This window comes from Pseudopipra pipra, chromosome 12 (genome assembly GCF_036250125.1).
Source record: "Pseudopipra pipra isolate bDixPip1 chromosome 12, bDixPip1.hap1, whole genome shotgun sequence".
Lineage (NCBI taxonomy): Eukaryota > Metazoa > Chordata > Aves > Passeriformes > Pipridae > Pseudopipra > Pseudopipra pipra.
In genome coordinates, this window is record NC_087560.1 from 1,064,351 (window position 1) to 1,079,403 (window position 15,053).

Here is a 15,053-nt window from a genome sequence, read left to right on the forward strand (position 1 = left end):
AAGTTTCTCTTTGGGCCTCCACATTTGCAGACATTTCAAGGGACCTCTATTACCCAGATTTTTAATATGTATATATATACACACATATATATATTTTAAAGCGTAAAATAATTGTGTTTTATCCTAATGAAAATAAGCATTAGGAATTTACAATATAGACCTTTTTGGGATACTATGCTAGCTTCTTAAGCACATTTTGGAGGAGAATAACAAACTGGCTAAAGCAACTGTAATTGGAGAAAAGAACGCAGAAGAGAGAACTTCACCCAAAGGAAGTTACTAAAAGGGTATTTTCCTTACTTCATGTGAAAAGCTTGAGTTTCAACTTATAAATTCAGGCTAAAGTGTTATCTGAATTTTAACTTGATACAATCAGTGACAGACCTTTTACATTTTTTATTTATTTTCTTTTTTTAAATAACCAAAAAAACCAAAAAAATGAGCAGAACCCTTAGAATCAACTATTTCAACACTGTATGTGTGTGTAATATATAAATTTCTCAACTTAAGGTTTATAGATTTTTATTTTCCAGTCCCATTTCCCACACACATGCGCACACACAATTCTAGTTCCAATATTTTCTAATAATGTTGTTAATAACTGGATAGTTGCTGTTTAAAAGCACTGTCAGACAGTCCATCTCCTTATGACTGCATGAATCCCAACTATTGCTCTGAATCTCCTTGTATAAACAGCAGTCATATTTCTCCCATAAAAACTTTTTTCTTAAAATTGTACTACACTATTTAAATGAGAGCTATAAAAAAAGAGGTACAAAATGTAAAACATTGCTGGTGAGTGGCTGGAGAACAGTTGCTTTGCTCTGTATCTTCTACCTTCACAATGGAAATCTGAGGCACAGAAAGATTGACTCATAATAGCAGTTAATGAGTATATAAGTAGGCTGCAATTAATTAAGCTGATCTGTTGCTTTTTTTAAACTTCCCTTCTGTATTATAGTCTTCCTTTTAATCTCATTTTGCTCAGTCCAACTCTTCTGACAGCTATTGACAGCAACAGCCAAAAATACCCCAGGTTTTCCTCCCCAAACCCCACGGATGCTGACTGCTAAGCCCAGTGGTGCATGGCAGTGTGATGACTCATGCCTCTTACTCCATTTTAATCTCCTTTCCTTTCACGTTGATGAAATGAAGTTTTACAGGATCACTGCAGCTCTCACACACCTCAGACTAAGTAGAACACGTAGAAAGCCCCCCCTGGCTGTCACTGGCAGTGTCTGTGCTGTTGGGATCAGCTTGAACAATTCTTGGTAGCTCTGGAGCTTAAACAAAAAGAGACAGGGAGAACTCTCAGTGATGCCACTCTGCTTGCCACAGAGCAGTAGGGTTTAAGAAGGAATTATCCTGTTTTCTCTTTCCTCTTGCTTCCTTCCCTAGAATGCTGAAGTCTGTAGAAATTAAAAGAATAGTCACATTCCCATTTTAAGTTGTGCATTAAACAAAACCAAAATAGGCATTCGAGTCTAAGGCTGAAGTTCTTGGTGTTGTGGGTTTTTACTTTCCTGCTCAAACAGAATGACTGCACTTACTTGTGGCCATCATTAAGGCTGCTCTGTCATTTATTTAAGGTGTTTTTTTCATTAATAGTTCACAGGTTTATCTTGTCATTTGTTTTGGTAGAGACTGGAACTCAACTTGGACAGTGTAGATCACTGAACCTGAGGGATAAGAGCAGCATTTCTTCACAGAAAATTGGGGTATTTGGTTTTGCAAAATATTATTTACAACACAGTCAGTGTCTGACAACCAAATTAATTCCAATTTTGCTTTTTTACTATCCTGCAATGAAAAACAACTTAAGCTCTGAAAATGTCAGGTAATTGTCAAGCTATATTTAACTACCACGTTTCACTTTTAAGGAAACATCAATTTGAATAAACAGATGGTGTTGCTATGGGGTTGCCATCATAAGTAGAAGCACACATTTAACTCTGAAAATGGCAGATACAAAGGACAAGAAAATGATATGCAATACTGGGCATTTCTGGAAGCAAACCCATGGTTGTACTGAATCTTTGTTTCATTCCTGCACTCAATAACACAGTTTTACTGTAAGGGTCACTTGATTCCTGAGAACTAAAAAATTCATAATAATATTAATCCTCAAATAATTTCAGGAGTATTTGCATTCCTAGCTCCCTTGCTTCCTCCCCTGAAATCCCTGGGAAAGTGAATGTATCATGTTGGTTACTTCATCAGAGCATTTCTGTAGCTGGAAGTCCATTGAAAACAGATTGTCAATGCTATTTCAGGAATGCCACCAGCCAGCTAATGGACTTAGTCAATGTTATTTAAATGTTATTTAAACTGCTAGTATGGAATAAAGATTTTTTAAAAGCTCTCAAAATAAAGAAATAGGTAGAGTATTCCAGTTCATCCAAAGAAATGCAAACAGGACTGTTACTCACGTAGGGAGTTGAACTTTACTAAAACTGGACATCACAAGAGGAGAGAGGCACTGTCTGATTTCCAAGAATTGCTTTAAAACTTCAACAGCTAAAAATTTTTCCAGGATTTTCATCTGCTTAATCACTCAAATAACATTTCAAATTCCAAATTAGTACCAAGAGGAATGAAAAGGGTATCACGGGCAGTATTTCATCAGCTGGTTATATAAGTTAATCAGTGCTCAAGAACACTGAATATCATTTTGACACTATACTTGTGGATTACTGTGAGATTTAAAAAGTGGTTGGTTGTAAGATTTCATTTTGACCTTGCTTGTGTTTGACTCATACACATGTAGGAACAAAACTGTAACCCGTCAGTTACACTTAAAAAACATTTCCACAAAATTAATTCTGATATGCAGAAAGGACTGTGGTTATTTACTTCAGAATTTTTCAGTTGTTAACACAAGGATGGACCTACAGGAAAAGGCTTAAGTTCCCTTGAGTCCTTACCACCAACGTGCTGCACTACAGCCTAGGAAAGAATAAAATATGGCAAACAGGAAAATTCCATGACTGACATAATGGCCGCATCATAGTTTAGTGCTGGAATCTTAGTGAACTTTAAGACAAATAACAGCATTTTAGGTACAACCACCACCAGGTCAACAGGAGTATGGAATTACTGAAAAAATGAGAGCACAAAAAAACCTGTAACAAATTAAACTGAATTTTTAAAAAAGGCCATAAAAGTATTGATGGGAACAACCTTCAAAGTGTGATACAGTAAAATCAGAGTGTGAAAGGTCAGGTATTACACTGGACAGAGGTAAACACGCTTTGTTAACAACAAATGTCTATAGTAAGAAAACACCACACAAATCATTCAAAAACTTAAAATCTGACATTTTTTTGCTGTTTAACAAGCCTGGTTTTGTTCTGGAGCAGAAGTTTCTGTTCATTACAACCAGAAAAGTTTCTTTCTGTGCTTACTAAACACATAGCACTGGTAAAAGAGACATACCATACCTATGGTAAAAGAGATTAGATGTTTTTCTTTCAGTTCCAAGTACCACAACCTTTAGAACAGCCATTTCCACTCCCAAGGGTATTTCTTTTATAAGGTACAACTGTTGGATTCACACTGCCTGTTAACCTGAGAGGGAAGGTACCATAACAAAACACCCCAATTCACAAGAAGCAAGGACCTGGCTCAGTCCTTAGCCTGCCTGAGGTCCCTGGGTGGAACAACCCCCCCCCAGGTGCCAGTGCAGTTTGTTCCTGCACCTCCCTTCAGGCTGTGCTGCAGGATCATGAGCAGCCCCATGGGCTCCTTCCTCCAAGTGAGATGCATTTTATCTGCATTACATCTGGCAGGGATCATAAAGCTTTCACACTTCAATGACAACTGAAGGAGTATGAGCACAGACAGCTGCATGTGAGTAGAACTTTCTTGGCAGACACAAGGCCAGTGCTCTCCATGCAGAAGCACCATTGCAGCATCTCTTGAAGCCACAGGTATTCCAGTGGAGATCAAGTAGCACAATCCCTGATTTCAGAGATACCATCGTGCTGAGCATGCAGATATCTTTCCAACCTGCTCCAGATCATTACCAGGAACCAGAGATTGGCACCCATGGCATTTTATCCAAAAAATTAAGCACGCCCACAGCTTCAATCTACCTGCAAAAACAAAGCCATCCAGGAAATTACAAATAATCTGAATTATACATCAGAGCTGTGATAACGGATTGTAAATGGCAAGTTACTGTGATTGTTAAAAACTACCTTAGAGCATTCAGTTGGTTTGTGAACAGCTTTTATCATTCTTTCAGCAAGGAGAGAAGCAGCACCCCAGAAAAAGCAGCTTAACTTCAGCCGCCAAGTTAATGAATGCATACAAATTGAGATTCCTCCCCACTCCTCTCAGAGGCAACACTTCCTGCTCTTGCAATTTTATCATGACTCTCACTATTTTTAGTGCTTTGCTGAGAGTCTCTGCTACTGGAATCACGTCTGAGACTCAGCATTCATTTTAAAAGAAAATATTTCCACTCCCCAGCATCCTGAGAAAAGCTTGAAAGTGTGAAATGAGTGCAGCCTACAGGCTAAAAAACTAGAAAGAATACAAGAAATTCAGAGTGGGTTCTGTTTCATTTTTTAAAAAGCCTCATGATTTCTAAGCTGATTCCTTGAGTGGCAGGAGCTGGATAATGCACTGGTTCCTCATGGTTGACTGTCTGGGAATCTCTCCAGAGCAGATGTGAGGCACATCAGCAGTTTTACATGGGAAAAATAGGCAATGCCACTGTCACTGCTCTTTCTATGCAGCGGATAGTCTTACCCTCCAGAATACTAATCCAGCTTCTATTACAAGTCATATTTTTAAAGAGAACATTTGATCTTTTAAACTAAGAATAAATATTATTTTGTGCACAAGCTATATTTGCTTTCCAACAAGATAATTTTCTTTTTCTTCTCTGAAAGCTAACTCTTCTGCAAACTAAGAGCACTTTGCTTGAGAAGATAAAACTAAGAGTTATGTTATCTGCAAGAAAGATGTAAGCACATGTTAAGAAGGAACATAACATGGGACTTCCTTAGGGGAAAGATGATGCCTTTACATTCGCCTCAACACAGCTCCTTGCTTTTAATTATGCATGCAGTTGGAATTGGAAAAAGAAAGTTAAATAGGTTATCTGCTTTTATCTTACACGATTGAGAGAGTTTTTTAAAAACTACCACTAGATGGTGCAGCAGCTTAAACAATTCATAAATCCACAGCCCTTCCCCGCCCCAACACAGCGCTCAGCACCAGCAGGAGACAACTCACCACCTGCAGACTGAGCTTCTATGACCTGTGTTTGCCAAAACTGCTGTCAAAACACATTTTCCCCCAGACGTAATAACCCACTCCCTTCTTTGGCATTTCTTTTAAACAGGAGGAAACATTTGCTCATCAGAGGGAAAAGCAACCAGCAATGAAATCACTATGATAGACAAACCCAGCTCCCTCCTCTGCTGCCAGACTTACCCAGCAAACCCTAAAGCAAGGTTTAATCTCATAGCACCTCAGTTCTCATCTGGAAATAAAATTATGAAGCTGCGGGTTAGTACTTGCAACCTCAGACAGATGCTGAAAGGAAAAATGATGCCATATTCCAAAACTGTAGAGAATTTTAGTGCATGTGTGAGAGACACAGAGCAGTTTGGCCTACATTTGCCTTGGCCTCCAGTACTGTCAAACAGATATATTTTGATTATGCTTAAAATGAGCTACGACGACTTTCAGAAGTCCCTTCCCTGACACTGCAGGGGATCAGACCCAGTTACTCAGGAAATGCTTTACTGTGCCCTCAGCTCCTCTTTTAGGGCCTCCTACTCCATCTCTTGAAGCTCTGGATTTTGAAGAAATCCTGGTGGGTTGAATGTATTGCTGTGCAGTTAAAATGCACAGTTATGCCTGTACCAGTGGTGAAGAATGGCTGGATTTTTATTTCAGTGATTTTGGTTAAACATTTAACAAGAGTGCCAGCAACCATTCATTACAAGTCAAGTTAAACTGATCAGTAAAACAAAATGTCTTCTCCAGTTCCAGATGCACAGCATAGGAAGATCTGACCTTACTTTGTTCCCAACCAGCAGAACTAGAAGCCTGAAGTGTACATTATTCCAAGAAACATGTTTTAATGATCATCAGTAAACAGATTATAACCAAAGTTATGAGTAATGTGCACTGAAGCCTATAAGAGAAAGGAAAGTGCTGGTTAGGTAACATTAGAAGTGAGCCATGTAGACAAGGTAAACTTCCTATTAGCTGGTAGACGTCAAACAGACCACTTAATTAATCAGGTATGTGAGAGAGCACACAGAAAGCACACACCTTCCTTTCACAGGCAAGAAACCTCCACCCAGCCATAGCTACTCACCACATGAACCTTAAAAACTAAAAACCCAACACCGAACACAAAAACCTGCTGCATGACACGGACACCTGAACAGCTCCAGAACAGAGCAGGAACTGCTGCTGGAACTGGGAGCAACCCCTGCAGCACAGGAGCTGGGGAGAGCAACACCAGAAAGCAGTTGTGGAAAAGAAAGGAGACTGGGACCAACACACTAATAGCTGAGACCTGGAAACCACACTGAGAAGGCTCTTCCCACTCTGTATATATTCATGGGATAGAATTACCCCAGGGTTTGTGGCTTTCATTATAGGAAAGAATATTTCTTGGACATACTTTATACATTTAGCTGTTGAGCCTTTTATTATTATGAACACATTTACTCTGCTTAAAAAAAAAAAAATTAAAAAAAAATCAGTCATGAAGTCTGTAACTCTCTACAAGACTGGCAAAGGGAAATGGAACTGGCAACCTCAGAAAGGTACAGTAGGATTTATTAGGAATTTAAACTGCCCAAAAGGGTGTGCCCTTTTCCCCCTGCACTTCATTGAACAGAAGTGTGTAGTAAATATGTCAACAATATAAACAACAAACATGAATGTAGATGCTAAGAGACAGAATGGAAATCTAACAATAATCCAATAACAGCTTGATTATTCATAGGAGAAAATGAGTAACAATAATTCAGTTATAGTCAATTCCTTTTTCGTATACAATATAAAATCCTTCATACAACTGAGTAATGCAGCTATATAGTTACTAAATAGCTTCCCTGGATTAAGTTCAGAAATAGTGATGTAGCTTCTTTTAGTTGATACTATTCCCATGGGAAGTAGAAGAGAATCTTTTTATATCAGGATGAGCAGAAAGCAACACAAATCCTGAGGGCACATCCACACTGCAAGGCCTTTCCCAGCACAGCTGTGGCACTGAGGATGGGCTGTGTCACCACATCACAGGAGCTGAGGGCACTTCATCCTGAAATGAACTACTGTGCCCCCTCCTTAAGTACCACAAGGAGAGCTGATCTAACCACATACTTCTATGCTGACCAAATTATGCTTACACTGGAGGGTTTACTGTGGTTATTGAAGTGCCACCTCCAATATCTTCCCAGGTACTCACAGGGCACCTCCCTAGCTCAGCACACTTCACTTCCTCTGAGGTGGAGGATGAAGCCATTCCAGCAAGATCTGTCCTTTGTAAGGTGGTAGATATTTTTAACATCTGAACTGGATGAGAATCATATTCTACTTACTCCCTTTTCCTTTCCTAACAAAGCTCCTCCACTTGGTTGTGAACGTGCCTGCCTCCTCCCCTTCTGATGCCCTGCACACATGGCAGTACACTCTTAACTGCAGCAGGGCCACTACAGAGCAGGGGACCAGCTGAAGAGAAACAAGGAACAGGGGACCCCAGAGCACTCAGAATCCCAGCATCAGCTAACCCTGAGCTCTGCTGTGGGACACTCACCCTTGCTGCCCTGTGAGCACAACTGCTGGCAGTTCTCTTGGGAAGCCAGGCTGTTTGTCTCATGATCAGCCTTCCACTGACAGAATTCCAGGTTCATTGCCCCTCCACAGGCAGGATGACACTTGTGGCCATTCTGCACAGTGTCAGAGATACAGGTGTGACCCAGTCCTGCAACTAAGAGAAGCTGTATCAGAAAGCATTTCGTGACCTGCACCTCAAGTCAACCCACAAGGAATTACTCACAGCACACTGAAGAGAGTGTGCTTTTGCTGGATCCTCCCATCCTTACAACACAGGACAGCAGGAAAATAAACAGCTCTCAACTTCATTGCACATAAGCCACTCTTGAGAAATCTGTGGCTAATAAGCAGCTGTCCCAAAAGCAAACAAGGAAATGCCAGACAAGAAACAATTTCCATGGGAGTACGTGCTTTGTATAAGACTGAAGAGAACAGAGAGGGATCTCTGCTCCCAAGTAACAGGGATAGGAGAAGAGCAAATGGCCTTAGGTTGCACCTGGGGAGGCTTAGAGTGGGACAACCAACAGGGTTGCCAAGCACTGGAACAGGCTGTCCGGGAAAGGGCTGAGTCACCACCCCTGGAGATATTTAAAGGACCAGGTGTGGACACCTGGAGTGTAGATGTGGCACCTGGGGACATGGTTCGGTGATGGACTGAGCAGTGCTGGGTTAACAGCTCGACTCAATGATCTTAAAGGTCTTTTCCTACCCAGACAATTCCATGATTCTGTAACAGGGCTGCAGGGGCTTCTGTAGGAGGCAGACAATTTGAAAGCCTCTATTGTATATCTAGCGTTCTGATTAAATTCAGAGGTCCTAGTCAGGGAAGATACTAACTGCACATTTTTCAGCAGATCTCATATATTTGAAGACTTGATCCTTCTGGGTGCCCAAGAATATTCATGAGCCAAAATGCCAATCTAAATGAGGAAGATTACCTTTACAGCTAAGGCTTAGGTACTCACCTGGCACCTCATACTGTAAAAGAGATTACACAGTAAAAATATTGAACTTCAGAAGAGCCCTGTGACACATGGAAGATCAGTTCCACAAAAGGAGCACAAAAATGAAGTATTTAAAAATTACATTACATTGCTTTTTATCATGGCAAAGTTTGCCACTAAAAATAAAAATTAATCTTATTTTCCGAAGTCCCAGGCTAACACTGTGAACATCCTTGTCTTCTCTGGGGCAGAAACAGTCTCTTTTCTTTTTGCTTACCTTTTCTCTTTATTCTTAGAGAGGGTAATAACACTGGAAAAATACTGAAATATATGCACAGATTCTACCCAAACTGCACCTTTTCTCAAAATATTAGCTTCCAGATTAGTATTCTGTGAAATGTGTAGGCTATCTAACTGAAAGATGGCATGACCAAAATTTATGTCAGTAATGGGATAAAGCAAGATCAGACAAGGCTATAAAAATCATCTGAAAAGCATTTTTCTCTGTTAATTGAAAACTATACAAGTTTTAGACTATTTAGAAGTTCAGATTTCAGCCCAGATATGTGCACACTTGTATTTTACTGGTCATAAAGTGGACTTGTAACTGTTAACTAAATAGAAGAGGCAACTGAAAGGCTCCCCTTATCTATCACAGACACGGACTTGAAAAGGTTTCTATTTTCTAGTAAAAAGCACCACAACATATAACAAAAGACAAAGAACTGAAAGAATGTATAATCTGCCTGGCAAATAACTTCATTTTAGTTATTCAAATAACGTTAAAAGAAAGATTTTTCCAAGTATGGGCATGAACTGACGAGCTCATATGAAAAAACATTTCTAGTGTATTCTTTCCTGGAGTTTAGTCAAATACTTGTGAGAGAAAGCATAAGGGGTGCAGAGAAAAGACAGTCTGTCATCCCTGTCCCACTCCCCTAAAAAAAGTTTACGTTACCCTGACTCCCAGGTCTCTGAGATAATCTGGGATAAGTGACTATATGAAGAGCCTGCTGACTGTCTCCCTGACGAAACTGAAATCCTTCCTGTTCTCTGGTTTGACTGCTCCCATGACAGTCATCCAGTGCTCCCACAGAACATGGGGCAGGCGAATTTCCCCTTCCTTTACCCACCAGGTGAGGGGGGTTCCTTCATCCAGGTCAGGGCTGTGCTAAAAGCCATGGTGTTCTTTGGAAAAGAGACATTTAGTCACTCCTGCGTTACTAAGCAGGCACTTACCCAAGAACATTGTATTCACATATTTTAAAAGCATAAAACTTGTTCCGTAGTAATTTATGATTCTGCAAGGTGGCAAAAACTAATTAACTTTGTCTACTCGCTTCATAAAATGAATTGGAAATCTGTGAGAGAAAAGACACCTGGTGTTGCCTGAACAACGTGTATACAGCAAACAATAGTTTTTAACTTAAAAGATAAAGTTAGTCAGATTACTTTGTGATTTGATTGGAAAACAGTGTTGCACAAAGCAAATAAATCCACCCAGGACCTGTAAAGTTTGAGAAAAGTTTTGACACAAAGTTGTTCTTCCTTTCTAACCAGCAGTACTGCTCTGGGTGATTATTTTGGTCAGGGTTTATTTGGGTTTTTTTCTTGAAAAACAACAATTTCCTTTTTCATTTGTTTCAAGTAGAACTAACCTATAAACTCCACACTGAAAGCAAGCCTGAGTCCTGTGCCTCAGCAGGGCAGAGATTTGGACAGACAGGGGTTTGTGCACACAGAAAACACTCATATCTGGCTGAGGGAGAATATTCAGGGATGTACATGGAGAACACAGAAGGCAACAGGCAACGTGCTGTACATAACTTAGGGGCAGGGTCTAGTTCAAACACTCATTGAGATCCAGAACAGGATTTGATTCCTTTGGAAGGAAGTTCTCTCTCGTGATACTTTCACACTGATGCTACTCAACAGCACACTGGAAACCAGTGACAAGCTACAAGGGAACACAGTTAAATATAATCTAGTTACTCCCTGAGACACACACAGCTTTATCACCATAGCAGAGTGTAATACTACCAACTGTCACACCTGGCACCGCCCACAAGAGACATATTATCTTTATATGCATACAATATAAGAATTATTTACTGGAAGTTCAGAATTAGCAACTGGCAGAACGTCCCACACTCATTATTTGAATCATCTGCTGGAAACAATGGAGGAATTTCAACTGCAGTTGAACTCTTCACCTACAACTGAGGAACAGGGCTGGTTGGTGGAATGTAGCCAGTTCCCTGAGCTGTAAATTAACTTCAGTTTAGGCAGAAATATGAGCTGACATTGGAACAGAACTAGAGGCAGATCCTGCAATATATCCTGGATTTGCCAGATCTTCTAACTCAGCTGGCACACAGGAGCTGTTGATGATACAGCCAGTAAGTTGGAAATGCTGCATCTACTTCAAATGGCTCTTTGTCTAATTTAGTCCCGCTTTTTTGCCCATTCACTTGCTGTTGAGGGTTGCAGAGATACTCACCAGCACTGGACTCTGCCAATTTTTCATGGATCCTGAAGCCAAAAAGAAAAGCAAACAATGCTAAGATGACTCATAAATACACAGAATTTTTTAGAAGTCTGCCATGCTTCAAGGGTACATTTTGGGGTGATTTAAAACAAAAAGTTGTTTGGGGTTGGTTGGTTGTCATATCCTCCCTTCAGCTTCACTTGCCTCGCACTGAAAATGCCACAGAAACAGTTGTAAAGGGGACACGTGTACTTTGCAGGTATTTTTGATAACTTTGTTACTTTTGTAACTTGGCACTCCATCTGGAACTCTTCTGACCACATCTGCAGTTCTAAGCAGGTGCAAAAATCAGTAGCAAACAAAACTGATGGCATACAGATAAGCCCAAATTAATCACTAATGGAAGCACAACTGGAAGACAAGGGGTTGGAAAAACAATTTAAATCAATCCTTTTAAGAAGGAAGAAAAGAAAAATGGAATTCTGCCATCAGCCTTGAAAAGAAAATCTCTTGCTCAATCTTACTGAAAAACTCTATAGATTCCTGACTATTTAGTATTTGTAGTGGGCTATTTTAGTACCTTGTTTCAAAAAAGATGCTTTCTAACCAAGGATGCTGCTCACCACAGCTGTTACGGAGGTAATAGAATCATAGAATCGTTTGGGTTTGAAGGGACCTTGAAGATCATCCAATTGTAATCCCCCTGCCACTGGGGGGATGGAACTAGATAACTAATATCTGCTCAGCTCTCCACATCAAGCACTATTGCCTTCCTCTCATGTCTCTTCTCTAATTAGTGCCTCTTCTTATCTTAATTTAGGTGTAATTCCTGAATTACAGAGCTGTGCTCTGTAATGTTTCGCTGTTCCTTCAGAAGACAAAAGTCACTAATATTCAATGAAAAACCTCATGCCTCAGGCTATTAATTGATTAACGGAAATTAAAGAAAAGAGCACGCAGGCCTACTGATCATTTTTCTTTCAGGTAAGAGCACCGTTGTTTGTGCTTGTTGTCTGTTTGCCCATGAAAACTCTGTTACCAATTCCAGTGGTAAAATATTCGTGTTGAAGTTTAACTCTTAGATGGGGACTGGGGGGTGCACACACAACAGTCAGAAAAAATACCTGACAGCAAGTTCCTTATTCCTTTAAAACTCTTTCAGAGAGATTCCCAGAAGCTTAAATGCTTGTTGCATAGTGCCCATACTCCTTTGGGGTTTTTCTGCAGTCACTGATGCACATTTTCCCTGTCCCTGCTGGCCCAGGGACTGAGAACTGTCTCCTCTGGGAAAGCACACGGGGTCCTCAAGTGTCATTAGCAGGTGGCAGATTCAAAGCTAAGAAAATACACCATTCCATAACATGCTCAGCTGTGAAACTGTGCACACCAGCCTGGCCATCTTCTGTGCTCATTCCCTCACACACTTTAAAAGCTTTAAAAACAATACAAATATGACAATCACAAATTGCATCACCATCACCTACTGGTCCCTACCAATCCCTACCAATCCGAGGTGGGAACACACATATCAAAACCATACAATTCCTTGAAGCTAGAGGAGTGCACCATCGTAAAACCTTTTCACTCGGGCACGAAACTCCTTTTCTGAACTCAGTGTGTGTGTTTGTTACATTTTTATCTCTTATTGACAAGCATTTGCTTTACCATTACATTTGGTCACTTCTGGTACTTCAGAAAACAGGAGAGTCAGCTCTCACTGGCTGCTAAAAACTGTGTCATTTTAGTTCCTATTAGAGTCATTAGAGTGTTTTCATCATGCTTCAGGCAGAAGGTGAGGAAGAAACGGCAAAACTACCCAGATATGAAGACCATAGTTCAGATCCTCCTGTGTGTGGAGGTTTTTCCCCTCCTTTGGTGAGGAGAGCTCAGTCTGTGATGTGTATTTTTTATTCAAATAAACACAACCCCAAACACATTTCCTGGCCCAATTTTTTTGCTGCATGTTAAATATTCCCACTAGTCAGTGTACATATGCCTGTCAAGTCTCAGCAGTAAAAAAAACATGACAGCATTGCTAATCAGACTTGTGGTTTCAGTTACACCAACACTCTTACAAGAAACAATATATATATGTATTTTGAAAAAAGAAATGACAAACCCCCAAAGTTGACTGCAGATCCTCTCCACTGCCTGTTGTCCATCAGCTTTAGCACTAATGGCTAATGCTGTGTTGGCAGCAGATGGACAGTGCTGTCAGCATTTCAGCACTTCTGTTCCAGTGGCACAGCACAGGCCATCCTGCCTCAGCATCAGGCAGGATTCACACTCCAGGGCGAGGATCTCACCATTGGAAATGCAGAACAGTGCAGCCCTTCTTGCTGTATTATTTTCAAATAGTTTCTAGACCATGAACCCTAGCCCTCTCTGAAATAAAGGAACATTAATGCCCTTAAAGAACACCTTGTTTCAGTATGTAATCTATTGTTTGCTAAAATATCCCCAGCCTTTATTGCCCAAGAACTGCTCCACAATTAGTCAAACACACATTTTGCAAACATTCCAATTTTTTAACGCACTTAAACATGGCAAAATCTTTTCAGCCTAAACTTTTTTACATATACACCTCAGGAACCTGGTATGGTTTTAGTGACAACTCCAGCACTTCTTCTCTGAAACAACCTGCAAAATTTCATCTCAGTTATGACTAAAAAAAATGGCCTTATACACTGGCTTAGTTAAGTCACGTGAATTGATTTTTAACTGAAAATGTATTTCACAGTACCATGGCACTCTTCTGAAAGCTCCCTAATAACTAGAGATGCAAATATATATTCAAATATGTGTTTTTATTTCATAACCTAAAGACATTGGCTCTATGACTTTCAATGGACATGACAGAGTCCAGAGACCAAGTGATTAATAGCTATTCAGAGCAACAGCACAATTGCTTTAAAAAGGTGAGTGAAATGACCTGGAAATGCTATTCATTGCTGGCACTAAAAAATATTAAAGTAATCTAAAAACCAGCAGAATGGCTAATCACTGGAACTCTCATTCAGGTATATGGACTATTCAAACAGGAAAAATTAAGACACTGCACATTTTTTAGCCAACTAATGACACAGCAAACTTGAACTCAGAGGTCTGGGTATAAACTACTGAAATTATCCCTGTTTCATTCAAATTTATAACTGAAAATAACATGAAAAGAGGGGCGTGCCAGTGTCATATCTTTGTAAGAATAAACTACTACTCTGCTTCCTACCAAAGAATTTGCAGTTAAGGTGTTTTACTTTATGCCTACAGTTTGGTACTCCTGCAAGGTGAACTACTTGCCTAAAACAAGTGCCAAAATCATGGAGAATGGCATTTTTTTACAGACAATACATGTCAGAACGTTTTAAGCTGTTGGGCGGGGGGAGTTGTGCTTTCTGCGTTGTGGGTCTTTTTTTTCAGAATCTTACTAAGTAAAAATACATATTCTAATCTTTGATTTATGAGTCAGGAAATACTGGTATCTATCACTACCATGAAGTACTCTGTTCACAAAGATATGCTCAGTCATGCTCATCTGCACGCACTGACACACACAACCTCAGTCAGCTGAATCGACAGTTCAGCCTCTGAACAGTAAGTGCTCCTCAGAAACCAGTTTCACCTGTGGTCCCTTCTGCAGGGGCAGGACACACAGCAGATGCTAAAGGAAGATAAAGTTGCTGTCTGCCTCATTAGCACTACCCGTACAGAACTGCTCCACAGTCCAGGTCCATGCATTCAGGCATTTACTACCCTCAGGTGGGTGCTCAAACACCTCAGTGGTTCTACACCTCAGCTGCTCACGGGCTACACAG

The 15,053-nt window shown here is 40.2% G+C and overlaps 1 long non-coding RNA gene across 1 annotated transcript; it reads right to left on the reverse strand.

Annotated features, from left to right (window-relative positions):
- Positions 1-505: 505 nt before the first annotated feature.
- Positions 506-13,697, reverse strand: LOC135420647 (uncharacterized). The gene is made up of 2 exons (XR_010433645.1): positions 7,790-13,697; positions 506-4,094 (listed from the first exon to the last, which is right to left on the reverse strand). It is a non-coding gene; the product is annotated as an uncharacterized LOC135420647 (long non-coding RNA).
- Positions 13,698-15,053: the final 1,356 nt, after the last annotated feature.